The 15,473-nt window shown below is 33.9% G+C and overlaps 1 protein-coding gene and 1 non-coding gene across 2 annotated transcripts in view; both read left to right on the top strand.

The window, feature by feature from the left end:
- The window catches only part of LRP1B (LDL receptor related protein 1B), a 1,959,891-nt gene that overhangs the window by 1,047,648 nt on the left and 896,770 nt on the right, over positions 1–15,473 (top strand). The gene's annotated exons all lie outside the window — the stretch shown is intronic.
- Positions 3,395–3,533, top strand: LOC119864523. The gene has a single exon (XR_005374350.1). It is a non-coding gene; the product is annotated as a U4 spliceosomal RNA (small nuclear RNA).

Raw genomic sequence — 15,473 nt, 5'->3', positions numbered from 1 at the left:
AGTCAGTTGAACATCTGACTCAGTTTGGGCTCAGGTCTGAGCTGAGTTGTGATATCAAGTCCTGCAATGGGTTTTGTGCACAGCACAAAGTCTCCTTGGGTTTCTCTCTCCCTATGCCACCCCCCATATTCATTCTCTCTCTCTCTCTCTCCCTCAAATAAATACATAAATAAACAAATAAATAAATAAATAAGTTTGATTTGTGTCTTAAAGATATTTTTCTGTCTCGACTTACCTCCTCTCCTAATTCTTTTTTTTTTTCCCCCTCTCCTAATTCTAACATCTGTGTTAGTTTGGGGTCACATTTGATTGATCATTCTCTTCATTATGAATTGTGTTTTCCTGCCTAATAATTTTGATGGCATATCAGGCATTGTGAATTTTACTTTCTTTATTGTTTGCTGAATATTTTTTGTGGTCGCATAAGGTTTTTTGATCTTTGTTCTGAGATGCAGTTGATTACTTGAAAACAGCTGGATCCTTTTGATTTTTACACTTATGATTGTTCATTGAATCTGGAGAAATGTTCATTTTGGGGCTAATTATTCCCAACTATTGAAGCAAGATATTCTGAAGTACTCTATTCCAGTGCTACAGATTATGAGTTTTCAGTCTGACTGGTGAGCAAACAGGTATTATTTTCTCTATAAGTACATGCAGTGCTCCCTCTACTTTTTTTTTTTTTTTTTTTTTTATGATAGTCACAGAGAGAGAGAGAGAGAGAGAGGCAGAGACATAGGCAGAGGGAGAAGCAGGCTCCATGCACTAGGAGCCTGACATGGGATTCGATCCTGGGTCTCCAGGATCGTGCCCTGGGCCAAAGGCAGGCGCTAAACCGCTGCGCCACCCAGGGATCCCTCCCTCTACTTTTTTTTGGATGATTCTTTCCCAAGTTTTGGTTAATTTCCTCACATACGTGTGTCCCATGCTGAGGACTTGACAAGAATCCTCTGAAGATCTGTGAAGTTCTATGTGCACTGTTTTTTGTTTGTTTGTTTGTTTGTTTGTTTGACTCTATCTTGTTCTTTCTAGATACAGTCTGTCTCTTTAAGGTGTCTTCTGGGCTCTCCCTCAGTTTTTCTTTCCTAAATTATGGCCTAGAAACACTTTAAAGGCAGTAGTTAGGGCAAAAATAGAGCTGTTGTCATTTGCTAATCATTTCTGAGTGATCACTCTCTTTTATTACCTGATGTTTATTGTTTTAAAAAATGCTGTTTTGTGTCTTTTGGCTTGCTTGTTTGTTATTTATTTATTTATTTATTTATTTATTTATTTATTTATTTATTTATTTATTGTTTCAAGCAAATAGGTAAATCCAGTTCTTGTTAGTTCAACTTGGCTAGAAGTGAAAATATTATTCAAATTTTAAAAGACCTTATAATTTAGTTTGTAACTTTCACCTCTAGCTATAAACAAAAGTATACAACCTAATTTTCTTAGAAAAAAATTTCAAACTTGGATATGAGGAGGATTTAATCAAATTTTTCAACAAGCTAAGAAACTTTCAAGTGGTCTTTCTTTATATATGTATTTATAAAGTATATATTTTTAAATCTAGGCCCCCAGAGAGAAGTCTTAGTCCAAATACAGAATTTTCAACTTAAGGATTTACAGGATGAGGAGTCTCTAAGTGGACTTCTATTTCATACTTTGTATTTTCTACTTCTGTAGCATTGGTCTATGACTTTGTTGTGGGTGAAGCAAGGGGGTTGACATCAACATTTAATACTGATCTCAAAACTTCTTACATTTAACTTACCTCTTTTATGTTTCTTCTGAAAATATGGAGAGAAAATATGCTCTCAAACACCTAAGCTTTTACTGGTAGTAATTATAAAGGAACTTGTAATGGAAATTTCAGAAAGTAGAGTTGATCATTCCAACTCATAATCAGGTTAACTTATTCTACTATTAAACAAATCAAATCCTTTTTAGAAACTTATTTCAATCTTTGAAAATAATGGTTTTAACAATTTAAATCTCTTCTATGATTCTTTACATTACATAATAGATCTGTCTATAGAAATTAAATATCACAGTAGTGTTCAGTTTCTCAACCTTGTAACTATCCACATTTTAATCCAGATGATTCTTTGATTTAGGAGATCCTGTAGATCATAGAATGTTTAACAGAAGAATCACGAGGCTCTACACCCTAGGTTCTAGTAGAATATCTTTCCCCTCAGGTTGTGACAAGCAAAAGTCTTTCTATATATTGTCAAATGTCTTGAGGGAAGAGAGAGGAAACATAATATTGCCTCTGATGGAAAAGCATTGCTATAATGCAACACACCTAGTAGAATGCAAACATCAATAATCCCTGAAACTATTTTTAAAAATGTAGGCACAAACATATCAGGGCTACAATTACACATAGATCATAAAGTATAACAGGCTAGTTACCTTACTATCACAAAGAGGGCAGGATGCCTGGGTGGCTTAGTGGTTGAGTGTCTGCCTTCAGCCCAGGGCTTAATCCTGGAGTCCTGAGATTGGGTCCCACATTGGGCTCCCTGCAAGGAGCCTGCTTCTCCCTCTGCCTATGTATCTGCATTCTCTCTATGTCTCTCATGAATAAATGAATAAAATCTTTTTTTAAAAAAAGTGGGCTAGAGAAAGTAGAAATGCAATATATCAAAACATAGATGTAGCAAAAGCAGTTCTAAGAGGGAAATTCATAGTAATACATGCCTACATTAAAAAATCTCAAACCACCTAGCTTTACACTTTAAGGAACTAGAAAAAGAACAAACTAAGCCTAAAGTTAGAAGATAGGAAATAACAAAGATCATGTGCAAATCAATCAGTGTGAAAACAAAATGAAGGATAAAAAAAAAACTTATGATCATTTCAATAGATGCAGAAAAAGGATTTGACAAAATTCAATATCCATTTATGATTTAAAAAGGAAATTGAGAAAATTGGATAAAGAGGGAACATACCTCAACATAATAAAAGCCATTTATGACAAACCCACAGCTAATATCATACTCAATGATGGAAGCTGAAAGTCTTTCCTCTAAGATCAGGAACAAGACAAGTTTACCTACTTTTTTTTTTTTTTTTTTTTTAAATCATCTTAAGCAGAAAGAAGTACCACTGTCTCCATTTGCAAATAGTGTAATAATTATATAGAAAATGTTAAAAAGGCTTCATTAAAAAAATGTTAAAACTAGCAAACAAGTTCAGTAAAGTTGCAGGATACAAAGTCAATACACGAAAATTAGTTGCATTTTTATACTTCAATAACAAACAATCAGAAATAGAAATTAAGAAAACATACCTATTTGTAATTGCATCAAAAAGAATTGAATATCTAGGAATAACTATAACCAAGGAAGAGAAAGATCTGTACTCTGAACACATCTGAGCACTATAAGATACTGATGAAATAAACTTTGCGCAGTGGCAGTATCATAGCCAATGAGGTTTATCCAAGGCACAATTATTGCTAATCGAAAGATACTGATGAAATAAAGAAGAGATAAAGAAGTGGATAGATTTTATAAGCTCATGTATTGGAAGAATTAATTTTATTAAAATGTCAATACAATTCAAGGCAATCTAAAAATTCAATGCAACCCTTATCAAAGTTCAAATAGCATCTTTCATGGACACAGTAAAAATATATATTCCTAAAATTTGTATGGGACCACAGAAGATTCCAAATAGCCAAAATGATCTTGAGTAAAAACAGAGCTAGAAGCATGACACTTCCTGATTTCAAACTATATTACAAAACTATAGCAATCAAACCGTACGTGTAAGAACAGACACATAGAACAATGGACAGAATAGAGAGCATATATAGTCAATAAAATTACAATGAAGGAGCCACAAATATATAATGAGGAAAGGATAGTCTCTTCAAAAATGGTGCTGAGAAAACTGGACAGCCACAAGCAAATAAATGAAACTGGACCACTGTCTTACACCATACACAAAAATCAACTCAAAATGGACTTGAATGTAAGACCTGAAACCATAGAAATCCTGGAAGAATACTCATGAGGTAAGCTCCTAGACATAGGTCTTGGCAATGATTTTTTTTTTTATTTGATACCAAAGCAAAGGCAACAAATAAATAAGCAAAAATAAATAAGTGGTACTACTATATCAAACTAAAGAGGCATCTGCACAGCAAAGAACATCATCAACAAAACAAAAAAAGCAATCTATAGAAGAGAAGAAAATATTTGCAAATCATATATCTGATAAGAGGTTAATACTCATCCAATCCAATAACTAAAAACACAATCTAATTTTTATAAAATGGGCAAAGGATTTGAATAGAAATTTTTTCCACGGAAGACACACAGATGGTCAACAAGTACATGAATAAGTGCTCAACATTACTAATCATCAGGGAAGTGCAAATCAAAACCACAATGAGATATAACCTAATATCAGTTAAAATGACTAATTTAAAAGATCAGTGATAACAGGTGTTGGCAATGATGTGGAGAAAAGGGAATCCTTATGCTCTGTGTACAGGAATGTCAGCGGTTGTAGTCACTATTTAAAACAGTATGAAAGTTCCTCAAAAAAATAAAAAAAACAGAACTAGTATATGATTCAGAAATATATCTGGGGACATATCAGAAAGGAATGACATTACTATCTCAAAGAAATATTGGCACACCCACGTTCATTATAGTATTATTTGCAGTAGTCAAGACATAGAAACAACCTAAGTGTCCATCAACAAATGAATGGATAAAAAATAAATATCGCACACCGACACACACAGACATTATTCAGCCATAAAAAGAAGGAAATCCTAGCATTTGCAACAACAGAGGTAGATCTTGAGGGTGTTATGTTAAATAAAATTAGTCTTACAGAGCAAGACAAATACTGTATGATTTCATTTATATGTAGACTCTAAAAATCTGAACTCCTAGAAACAAAGAACAGATTAGTGATTATTGAAAAAGAGAGGATGTGGAGTAGAGGAGATGGGTAAATGTGGTCAAAAGGTACAAACTCCTAATTATATGATAAATAAGTTTGGAGGATGTGATATACAGCATGGTGACCATAGTTAACAATGTTGGATTGTAAGTTTGAAAGTTGGTATGTGAGTAACTCTTGGAAGTTTTCATCACAAGAAAGAAGAATGAAAAAAAAAAAAAAAGAAAAATGATTAACTATGTAAGGTGATAGATGTTAACTGAACTTATTGTTGTAACCATGTTGCAATATGTATTGTATACCTTTTACTAATACATTGTCATATGTCAATTATATCTTCAGAAAACTGGAAAAAATAAAATGGGCTAGGGATGTTTCTAACTTACAGACACAAAGAAAAACTAGTAGTCTCAGACAATTTACCCAAGGGTCAAAAGCATAAAAACCTCTATAAGACAAAGAAAAAATATAATAACTGGTGGTTAAACAAAATGTCAGTTGTCTAGAGTATGACTTGGGCCACTTTCTCAGACATGTGGTAGAGACTAGCCTACCTAACCATAATACTGTAGTCTTTGTATCTCAAGTTTGAATCACTGGTGATTTCCTATAACCCTGAAGGCCTACAATACAGAATAAATGTAAGCACAGTAGTGGAAAAGATAAGATGACCACTAAAACAGAAATAATCCAATAGATCGTGAACCAGGAATAATCACAAAATAGATTAAGAGAAATCAAAAGATCTAATATCAAATGCTGAAACTCATCCGGAGATCCCAGGGCTGTATACAAACAGCCTTTGTTTGTGGATTTGTGAGGTGAACTTTTCCATTTTTGATCAATAGGTAAATATAATAAAATGCAATGAAAGAGGGTAATACCTCTTGAGATGGTAGGATTTTGAAATGTAAGTTTTAGGAAATAGTAGTATTTAGGAAATAGAAAAAAGAGAAGGGGAATAAATAGGAGTTGATGTTATATGAGAGATTCAAATGTACTTTATGGGCTTAATTAAATTTATCGTCTATGGCCATACCACCCTGAACGCGCCCGATCTTGTCTAATTAAATTTATGTAGCCATCATACACCTAAAACACATTCCCCAAACTTAAGAAGTCCAGGAGAGTGGATTTTATGGACAGAAATGGAGACCTGTTTTACACTAAGTTTTAATTTGTACTATTACATCAGTAGACTATCAGTTGAGAAATATATCCATATACTATTTCATAATGCTCTTTGAAACACCTTGAATATACTTTTCTATTTTGCATTTTATTTTCTTTATTTTTCTTTTTTAATTTTCCCCTGAGAATCCTGTTAATATCGTATTGTCAATAATTGTAATTGTTTAGTCAAAACATGACCCTTCAAATGCCTGGTAAGATTTTCAATATAATTCAACCTTGTACCTGGACATATTTTTATTATTGTAGTTAGCATAGAATGGGCAAACTTTTCCAGGGTCCATAAATGTTAAGAAAACAGAAACAAGAAGAAATAGGTGCTAGTGAGGATGTAGAGAAAGGCGGGGGGGGGGGGGGCTCTCTTGCATTGTCAGTGGGAATGCAAATTGGTGCAGCCGTTGTGGAAAAAAGGTATAGAAGTTCCTCAAAAAGTTAAAAATAGAACTACACAATGACCCAGCAATTACACCACTAGATATTTACTCAAATAATACAAAAATACTAATTCAAAGGGATACAAGTATCCCAATATTTGTAGCAGTATTATCTACAATAGCCAAACTATGGAAACAGCTCAAGTGTCCCTCGACCAATGAATGGATGAAGAGGTGATACACACACACACACACACACACACATTTACACACATTTACACACACACAATAAAAAAAAAAAGATTGAAATGTTGCCACTTAAATGACATGGATAGAGCTGGAGAGTATAATGTTAAGCTAAATAAGTTAGAGAAAAACAAAGATGATTTCACTCATGTGGATTTAAAAAAACACACAAAGAAAATAGATACAAAGATAGATAAAATCACATGTGTATTAAGATAAAGTGCACTGAAAAAAAAAGATAAAGTACACTGGCTATAATTACTGCTAAACATTCAAAGATACAAATGTAAAATCACCAGATTTTAGCAGTGAAATTAATTCCCTTGAATTAACATTTAATGTTAACCAAGAAAATGAATTATATTACTAGTTAACTCTAGTTGATAAATAAAAGGAAAATTTGAAAAATCCACAGCCACTGGGGGGAAAAAGGAATGCATTCTTCTAACTAAAAACAAAAACACAACTTTTTATCATCGTTTTTCTTAGAATGAATGCAGCCCAGTAATTAAAATTTGGATAAACTTTAAATGGCATTTATAAAATTTTATATGTGCTTTTTAACCTTATCATTTCACATAGGCAAAATATATCTGTATTGCTCACTGAATGTCTATTGTCTTTTCTTCTGAAAATAGCTATCAAATTTTCTTTTTGGTGAAAATATACCTCCACAGAATATAGATCTGGGTGGAGATGGCCTTAATCTCATTTTCTCCAGAATTTACTTGGGTAATTTCAACCTAATTGAATCAGAATATTCCAATACCCTAGCTACAATGGTTTAGGCAAAGGTATGATTCAATTTAGGTCAATGATTATACATTTTTCCAATGTATTTGGAAAAAATAGTGTTAGCTCATGGTTTTATGTGCCAAGAATTCTTTCAAGACGTTTGACTAGATTAAATAATCATTCCCCAAATCCTTGGTGGTAGAAACAGGTCTTTTTATAGATGAAGAAGTTACGGCACTTTGTGGGGTGCCTGGCTGGCTCGTTTGGAAAGGCAAGCAACCATTGGTCTCGAGGTGGTGAGTTTGAACCCATGTTGGACATAGAGATTATGAAAATAAATAAACTTTTTAAAAAAGTTAAGGCACTTTAAATATTTATGAAGCTAATCTCATAATAGTTCAGAGTGAGGCCTGCTAGACAAATCTGACTAATGTGATAATACCTTTAAACTATGTGATGCTGGAACCATTAGGGGAAGATAGTTCTCTTTTCTTTGGATGTGGAAGTTAGGGTAAAAGCCTGGAGCTGCCAGGAGCCAAGATGTAAAATCTGGAAATGAAGTCAATACAGAGGAAAACAGAAAAGTAAAGCAGAGACAGAGAGTGGATCCTTGGTTCTTCCCCATGATACAGTACAAGCTTCTAAATATTTAGTTATACAAGAACCTAGATCTGACTCTGGAATTTCAGTTAGTGAGACAAAACATATTCCATTATTTTATTTCACATCATCCCATTTCACCGTTTTAAATTGGGATTCTGCACTTGAAACCAGAGTTTTGATGAATATACCAAATAAAAATTCCCCTCAATTCTAAAAAGCCCTTGTTTCAGAATTGGATGATTTCTGGCAAGCCACTCTTTTGCACTAGAGTTAAATGTAAATTTCTCATTTCCTTGTATTCATTGTTTCTTATAGTAGCAACAAATATTCCCCTGTGAATATCAAAGCCATCTTTTCAATTGTGTGGAACACAAATTACATTATTATTTTTTTTAAATATCTGGAAGCTAGGGATTCTACTTAGTTTTAATGGTGGACTTTTCATCTTCTGCCCTCCTGACCAGCTGCAAGCCTAAACACTTTATGAGACACGAGAAAACTTTATTTTCTCTACACAAACTACTACTAATCAGTAAAGAACATGAGAACAATCTTGATAACCGTAGTATTTTTTTATCGGAAGATTTTATTTTATTTTATTTTATTTTATTTTATTTTATTGTCTTAAAGATTTTATTTATTTGAAAGAGAGAGCAGAAAGAGACAGAACACATGAGAGGTGCAGAGGGGCAGGGGGAGAGGGAGAAGCAGACTCCCCGCTGAGCAGGGTGCCTGATGTTGAGCTTGATCCCAGGACCTCGGGATCATGACCTGAACTGAAGGCAGCTGCTTAATTACTGAGACTCCAAGGTACCCCAATCAGAAGATTTTAAAATACCAAATAAACTTGAGAACACCATTAAAATCACCTATCCCAAAAGAAGGATTAGTTTCAATGACCTGGGCATTTGTTTTCAGTTATCAGGTTCAAAATGATATTCCAGAATGTTAATGCTATCTATGTTGAGCCACAATTTATCAGGACTTATTGGTAGCACTCTCCAGAGTGCTCCATTCTTTGTTTGTATAGATTAATATGCAAACAGTACTTGTATATAAGCATTATATCTGTGTGTGTATATGTGCGTGCGTGTGTGTGTGTACACACTGGTGTTTCTTTGAGAGTTATTTCTAGGTACTACATCTCATAAATTTATAAAAATCCATTTAATACAAAACTGTTAGACATGAAGCCATATTATAACAATATCTATCTAGTAAAATATCCCTTTGGATATTTTCCAGGTACAGTACTTAAAAGCCTAGGTTCAGAACTTGAAACTTGGGTTCAAATCCCAACCTCATTCCCTATTAGTTGTTGCTGAATCAAATATTTTTATGTGTGCCATATATTTTTAAAACTTGAAGGACCAAGATGTTTAGCTTTTCCTTTTTCGTTTTTCTTTTTTTTTAACCTCAATAAATCTTTCAATATTAAGGCAGGCAGTTCCTGGAAGCCCTTACATCTTGCCTGCAAGATGCACAACTTTGAATCTTATCGAGGGATCAGAAATTCTGGTAAGCTGGTAGGTTCTTCTAAGTCCAGGAAGTGCCATGTTCTCTGGCCAGTATTCCAGGAACGATGACACATATGCAGCAGTTCTGAGAACCTACAGAGATGTGGGCACTTTTCTCCCCTCTATAACTAACATATAACCTAATTTCCTAATGCTAAGTCTATTAGGCTGATGTGCCTTAGACCTTTTGCTTGAGTCTTTAAAACTGAATTTGACAAAGTATTTAAAATTGTAACAGTAGAGAGGATGTTCTATGACAGAGAAATTGACAGGGTTATCCAATAAGTCTCATTTCACATGGTTTTAAAACTGGCCTAATTTAATATTCATAGTAGATTATTTTTTAAAAACAATGAAAAAGTGCTAATTTTGTTAGCATCATTATTTAGACATTTTGTAGTATCTCATAATTCAATATTCTTTGCTTTCAGCTGGAAGGAAAAAAGTATCCCTCGAATTGAATTGCAGATATAAGTGCAGTTTGCATTTTATTTTAATTCAGAAGTTTATATGAACTTTTCCATAATCGTGCCACACATATCTTCTTTAATTTGTCTTTGATAGAAGTTCTGCTACTCTGAAATACCAAAGCAAGTTTATGGTTTAACTTATATATCTTCCCTTTACCTAATTAGCTGTTTCAGAGCATTAAGAAATTATGTAGATGATTCTTTGGTGGATATCTGCAAACAAGTACATTTTTCTTAACTAATTTGCCATCAGATCAAGTATGTTTTTGCTTATCATTTTATATCCAGTCTCCCGCTATATGTATTATGTGACACACAGTAAAAACTTATTAAATTGCTTTGAATAAATGAAAGCCATTAGATATTAAAATGGAAAGGGAAATAAAATCGAAAGTCCTTGCCTTTAAATAAATGAAGCTGTCTTTTAAAGCTTTTTTAAAAAATAGATTTTATTTATTTATTTGAGAGAGAGAGCACACAAGTGGGAGGGGAGGGGTGAAGGGAGAGGGAGAAGCAGACTCCCCTCTGAGCAGGGAGACTGACAAGGGCTCAATCTCAGAACCCTGAGATTATGGCCTAAAACAAGGCAAACACTTAACCAACTGAGCCACCCAGTCACATCTGAAGCTCTCTTTTAAAGATGAGGGAACTGGAGCATCTTGGGGGATGCAGTCGATTAAGCATCTGCCTTCATCTCAGGTAGTGATCCCAGGGTCCTGGGATAGAGCCTCACGTCAGGCTCGCTGCTCACTGGGAGCCTGCTTCTCCCTCTCTCCCCTGCTCATGCTCTAGTTTGTGCTCTCTCACCATCTCTCTCTCAAATAAATAAATAAAATCTTAAAAAAAAATAAAGATAAGAGAATTGAGGCTAGGAAAAGTATTTCTTTTGTATAGATTAATTTCTACTTTGTTAAAATTCATTATTACTATGCAATTTGGGAATCTGAGCTTTATATGCAAGCTTTGAAACATTAGTGTTAATGAAAGGGAACAGTGAGGATTCAAAATCAGTACAATCAAGACTTGTCAAGTTCCTTAAGGATATAAATTCTTACCTAAAACCTGCTTTATTCTACTTTCTAGTTAAACCTCTTTTAAACTCAGCAATATCCCCTGCACACAGATACCTCATAAATTTGCAAAGTACTGGGACACCTGGGCATCTCAGTGGTTGAGTGTCTTCCTTTGGCTCAGGTCCTGATCCCAGAGTCCTGGGATCCAGTCTGCATCAGGCCCCTTGCAGGGAGCCTACTCCTCCCTCTGCCTATGTCTCTGCCTCTTTCTCTCTTTCATGAGTAAATAAATAAAATCTTTTTAAAAATTAAAAAAATAATAATAAAATTACAAAGTATCTAACCATACAGAGCTTTGTAGAAAATTAAATACATAGTGTATGTTCTTTTATATTTTAAAATAGTACCTAAGTGAATTTTTTGGGAGGCTTTATAGTTCCATTTGATCTTAACTGTATTAGTAATAATTAATATAGTCCACTCCCCATTATCTGCACAAGTTGTACACAGTAGTAATGAATCATGTAAAACCTAATCCAGAAATCATTTTTATTTGTATGTGGGAAGTATTATGTGATGTTTTTGAAGTAAAGTTCCCTCCTTAATTATGTTTTGCTTAGGGTAATTAGTTTGCATTCCCTGAACACACATCAGTTGACAGTGGGGGAAATACAGCCCTGAAGTATTCTGGGAAAATGTTTTAAAATATTGCAGCTGAACAACATGCAGACACTCAATACTTGTATCTGACCTGGGAGAATTCCAAGGAGTCTAGTAATGTCTAGAGTATTATTCAGTCTTGGTGATCAAATCATGTTCCTCAAAAATAACTGCATACGTTTCTAATTTAACTAAACTAATCTACTCTCATCATGCCAGTTTTATAAGGGAGATCCATTAGACCAGATAGCGTTAAGGGAGGGAATTTGACAGCAAATGGACATTCAGTTTATTGTTAATTCTACCTCTTGTCTGTGTCTCTGTGTGTATTTAGATGGTTATTATAAACGTTGTTTTAATTTCTCCCTATAGTAGTATATCCTTGTTTGTCGTTTCAATACTTTGAGTCCTAGCTAAAACTCCCACTTTCAGAGGCTTATATACAAAATCATTCCTAGAGCACTCTTGATGCTCATTCATTGTATTTTAGAAACAAATTCTAAAGACAACTGCACTATATAAATAAATTGCAATTTAATTCTACAGTGTTTCTATGTAGCAAATGTTTCTATACTGTGTGCTAGTCGGTATACATTTTAATTAATTTTGTAAAGGACTTAGTAAAATCATATGAATAAGAGGAATAAGAGGTTTCTACTAAAACTATGTAATTCTTTGTATGTTATATTTTTTCTACTAATTTCTCCCCTCAGAGAGAATCTCTCTCTGTCTTTCTCTTTCTCTCTCTCTCTCTCACCTTTTTTACATTAAGGGGTATTTGAAATCCAATCTTCAGTTCCTTTAATTTGCAGTATCAAAATATATTGATTATAGCTAGTGACAACATTTATGTTTTAATATTAAAATTTCTAATCCTACTCTTGAGATGCTGCAGGGGCACCATATATACCTTGGATTTACGAAGTGTGGTTTCTTTAACTATAGTTTACATGAATGTTAATAACCCATAGAGCAAAGACCTAATGGTAAATGAAATGCAATAATATAGAATATGAATACTAATGCATGTACCAGAGACCCTGGACCATGATAGATTTATAATAATTTTTCTCCTACTCTTGCCTATTTTTTATTGTAGATTTTCAATATGATGACTCTTATTTTACTAAAGGTAAACAGTAATCTGTACTTTCGTTCATTCTGTTTTCAATGTACTATGTACTTTATTTAGAAATATATATATATTTTCCTCTTCAAGTTTGAATTAAAGCGAGGCCTAGTGAATCCTCTATAGGACAGATAAAGCTCCGAAGAGAAGCACATACTTAATGTGAGCTTGAAAGAACTATTCTGGATTAATTAGGATTAATATATCTATCTATCTATCTATCTATCTATCTATCTATCTATCTATCTGAGAGAGAGAGAGAGAGAGAGCACAAACCAGGGGTGGGGGGAGGAGCAAAAGGGAGAGGGAGGGAAAAACAATCTCAAGCAGACTCTGTGCCAAGCAAGGTGCCAGACCTGGGTCTGGATCCCATGACCCTGAGATCACTACCTGAGCTAAAACCAAGAGTTGGATGTTTAACCAAATGAGCCACCCAGGTATCCCTCAAAGACTCTGAATGAAAGTTAGAGAATGAGATTTCATTTTAAAAGATGATTTTTATAGGACATAAAGAATGGTTTATAATAGTAAAAGCCTGAAGTAGAGAGACCTGGCTGTAATCTGTGGCTGCATTCCAACTGAGGTAGATGGGGGAGGGTATTAAGTCAGTAGGAACAGCAGGAGAAGATAACCTGTTTGTGTTTGGTGGACAGGGAAAGGGATAAGAGGGTGACTTCCTTGTTTCTTGTCTGAGTGATTCAGTGGATTGTGGTATAATCACGAAATTGGAAGTAACAGAGTAAGAGATTTGATTGTTTCTCTCTGTGGTGTGTGTGTATGTGTGTGTGTGTGTGTGTGTGTGTGTGTGTGTGGTTTTATGTATGTTTGGGAGGACATTATGCATTCCATTATAAATCATTAAGCTTGAGATATCGGAGATACTAGGTGTAATTACCTAGTAGGCAGTTAGGAATATAGGACTGGGTTTTAGAGAAGGTATCTGAATTTGCGGTCTTAAGAACAGACCATCAGTAGTTGAAACCACTGGCGGTTGGTAAAATTATCCATGTATCCATTCATTAATCACAAGTGCAATGCACAGATGAAAAGAACATATAATACGCCTGTCGTGATGCTAACGCAGTAAATAAGTTATGAATGGCTTTGGAGTGAGCATTTACAGAGAAAAAAAAGTAAAATTGAGCATTTATTATGAACCAGAGTTCTATCTGCTTTAAGATTGCTCCTTTTAATCTTCAAAATAATATTATGAGGTAGATACTATCCTCATTTTACATTAAAAGAAATAGAGGAAGTGAATAGCTAAAAATATTGCCTCATGTTACTCATCTAATAATCGCCCGATCTCATCATCTTTTGAATTTTGTTTGACTCTACTTACTAGCATATTTACTTAACGGAGTTTATGTACAGGAGGGAAAATTAAAACAGATGAAACCAATGTACCAAAAGACATGCAGTATTGTGAGGAAAGAAATATTGCAGGTAGCCATAAAAACTGCTGCTATGATTAAATATGTTTAATTTGGGAATAAGATGAAAGAGATTTCAGAAGGAACTATTTGAAATATAAATTATCTATCTAAACAGCTTTTAGCATTTTTCCTGTGGCACCAGGGACCTGCAAGCATCACTTTACTCTGGGTAGACATTCTCAGTCAGGTTCAAAGTTGATGTAACATAAAGCAGTAATAGCAAAAACAAGTAACTTAAATCAGAAATGCATGCTGTTGAAAAATGTTATTGGTGTAAAATTACATCAAGGTACATTTTTGTCTCACAGAATATGTGGAGTGATTTTTGTTAACCAAATGGAATCATTATTGATTGATTCTTTGGAGGTCTTTAGTCCTGTTTTGTTTTTTAATCATTGAAGTACAGTTGACATACAATGTTACATTAATTTCAAGTGTACCACATAGTGATTGGACAGTTGTATACGTCACTCAGTGCTTATCACAGTAAGTGTTGTCATCATTTGCCACCATACAACACTATTACCATATTATTGACTATATTCCACATGCTGTACTTTTCATCTCTGTGACTCATTTATCTTATAACTAGAAATACTTAATACCCTTTTCTCAATCCAGCTCCACTCTGGAAACCACTATTTTTTTCTCTGTATATGAGAGTCTATTTGGTTTTTATTTAATTTGCATGTTCATTTCGTTGTTTTTTTTTAATTCCACAAATAAGTCAAATTATATGATACTTGTCTTTCTCTGTCTGACATATTACATTTAGCATAATATCCTCTAGGTCTGTTCACATTGTCACAAATGGCAAGATTTCATTGATTTTTATGTCTAATATTTCATTGTGTATATATATGTGTGTATATATATGTATATATATAATGCACACACACATATACACATCTTTATTTTTTTTCACCTGTTGATGGATACTTAGGTCAGTTCCATATTTTGGTTTTTGTAAATAATGCTGCAACAAACATAGGTGTGCATATATCATTTTCTTTGGGTAAATACCCAGTACTGTGATTGCTAAATTATAGGATAGTTCTCTTTTTAATTTTGAGGGGAATCTCCATACGATTTTCCATAGTGGTACACCGATGTACATTCCTACCAACAGTGCACAGGGTTTCCTTTTCACCACATCCTCACACTTATTTCATCTCCTTTTGATTT

This window comes from Canis lupus, chromosome 19, assembly GCF_011100685.1.
Source record: "Canis lupus familiaris isolate Mischka breed German Shepherd chromosome 19, alternate assembly UU_Cfam_GSD_1.0, whole genome shotgun sequence".
Classification (NCBI taxonomy): Eukaryota; Metazoa; Chordata; class Mammalia; order Carnivora; family Canidae; genus Canis; species Canis lupus.
This window is presented reverse-complemented; position numbering and strand designations above follow the sequence as displayed.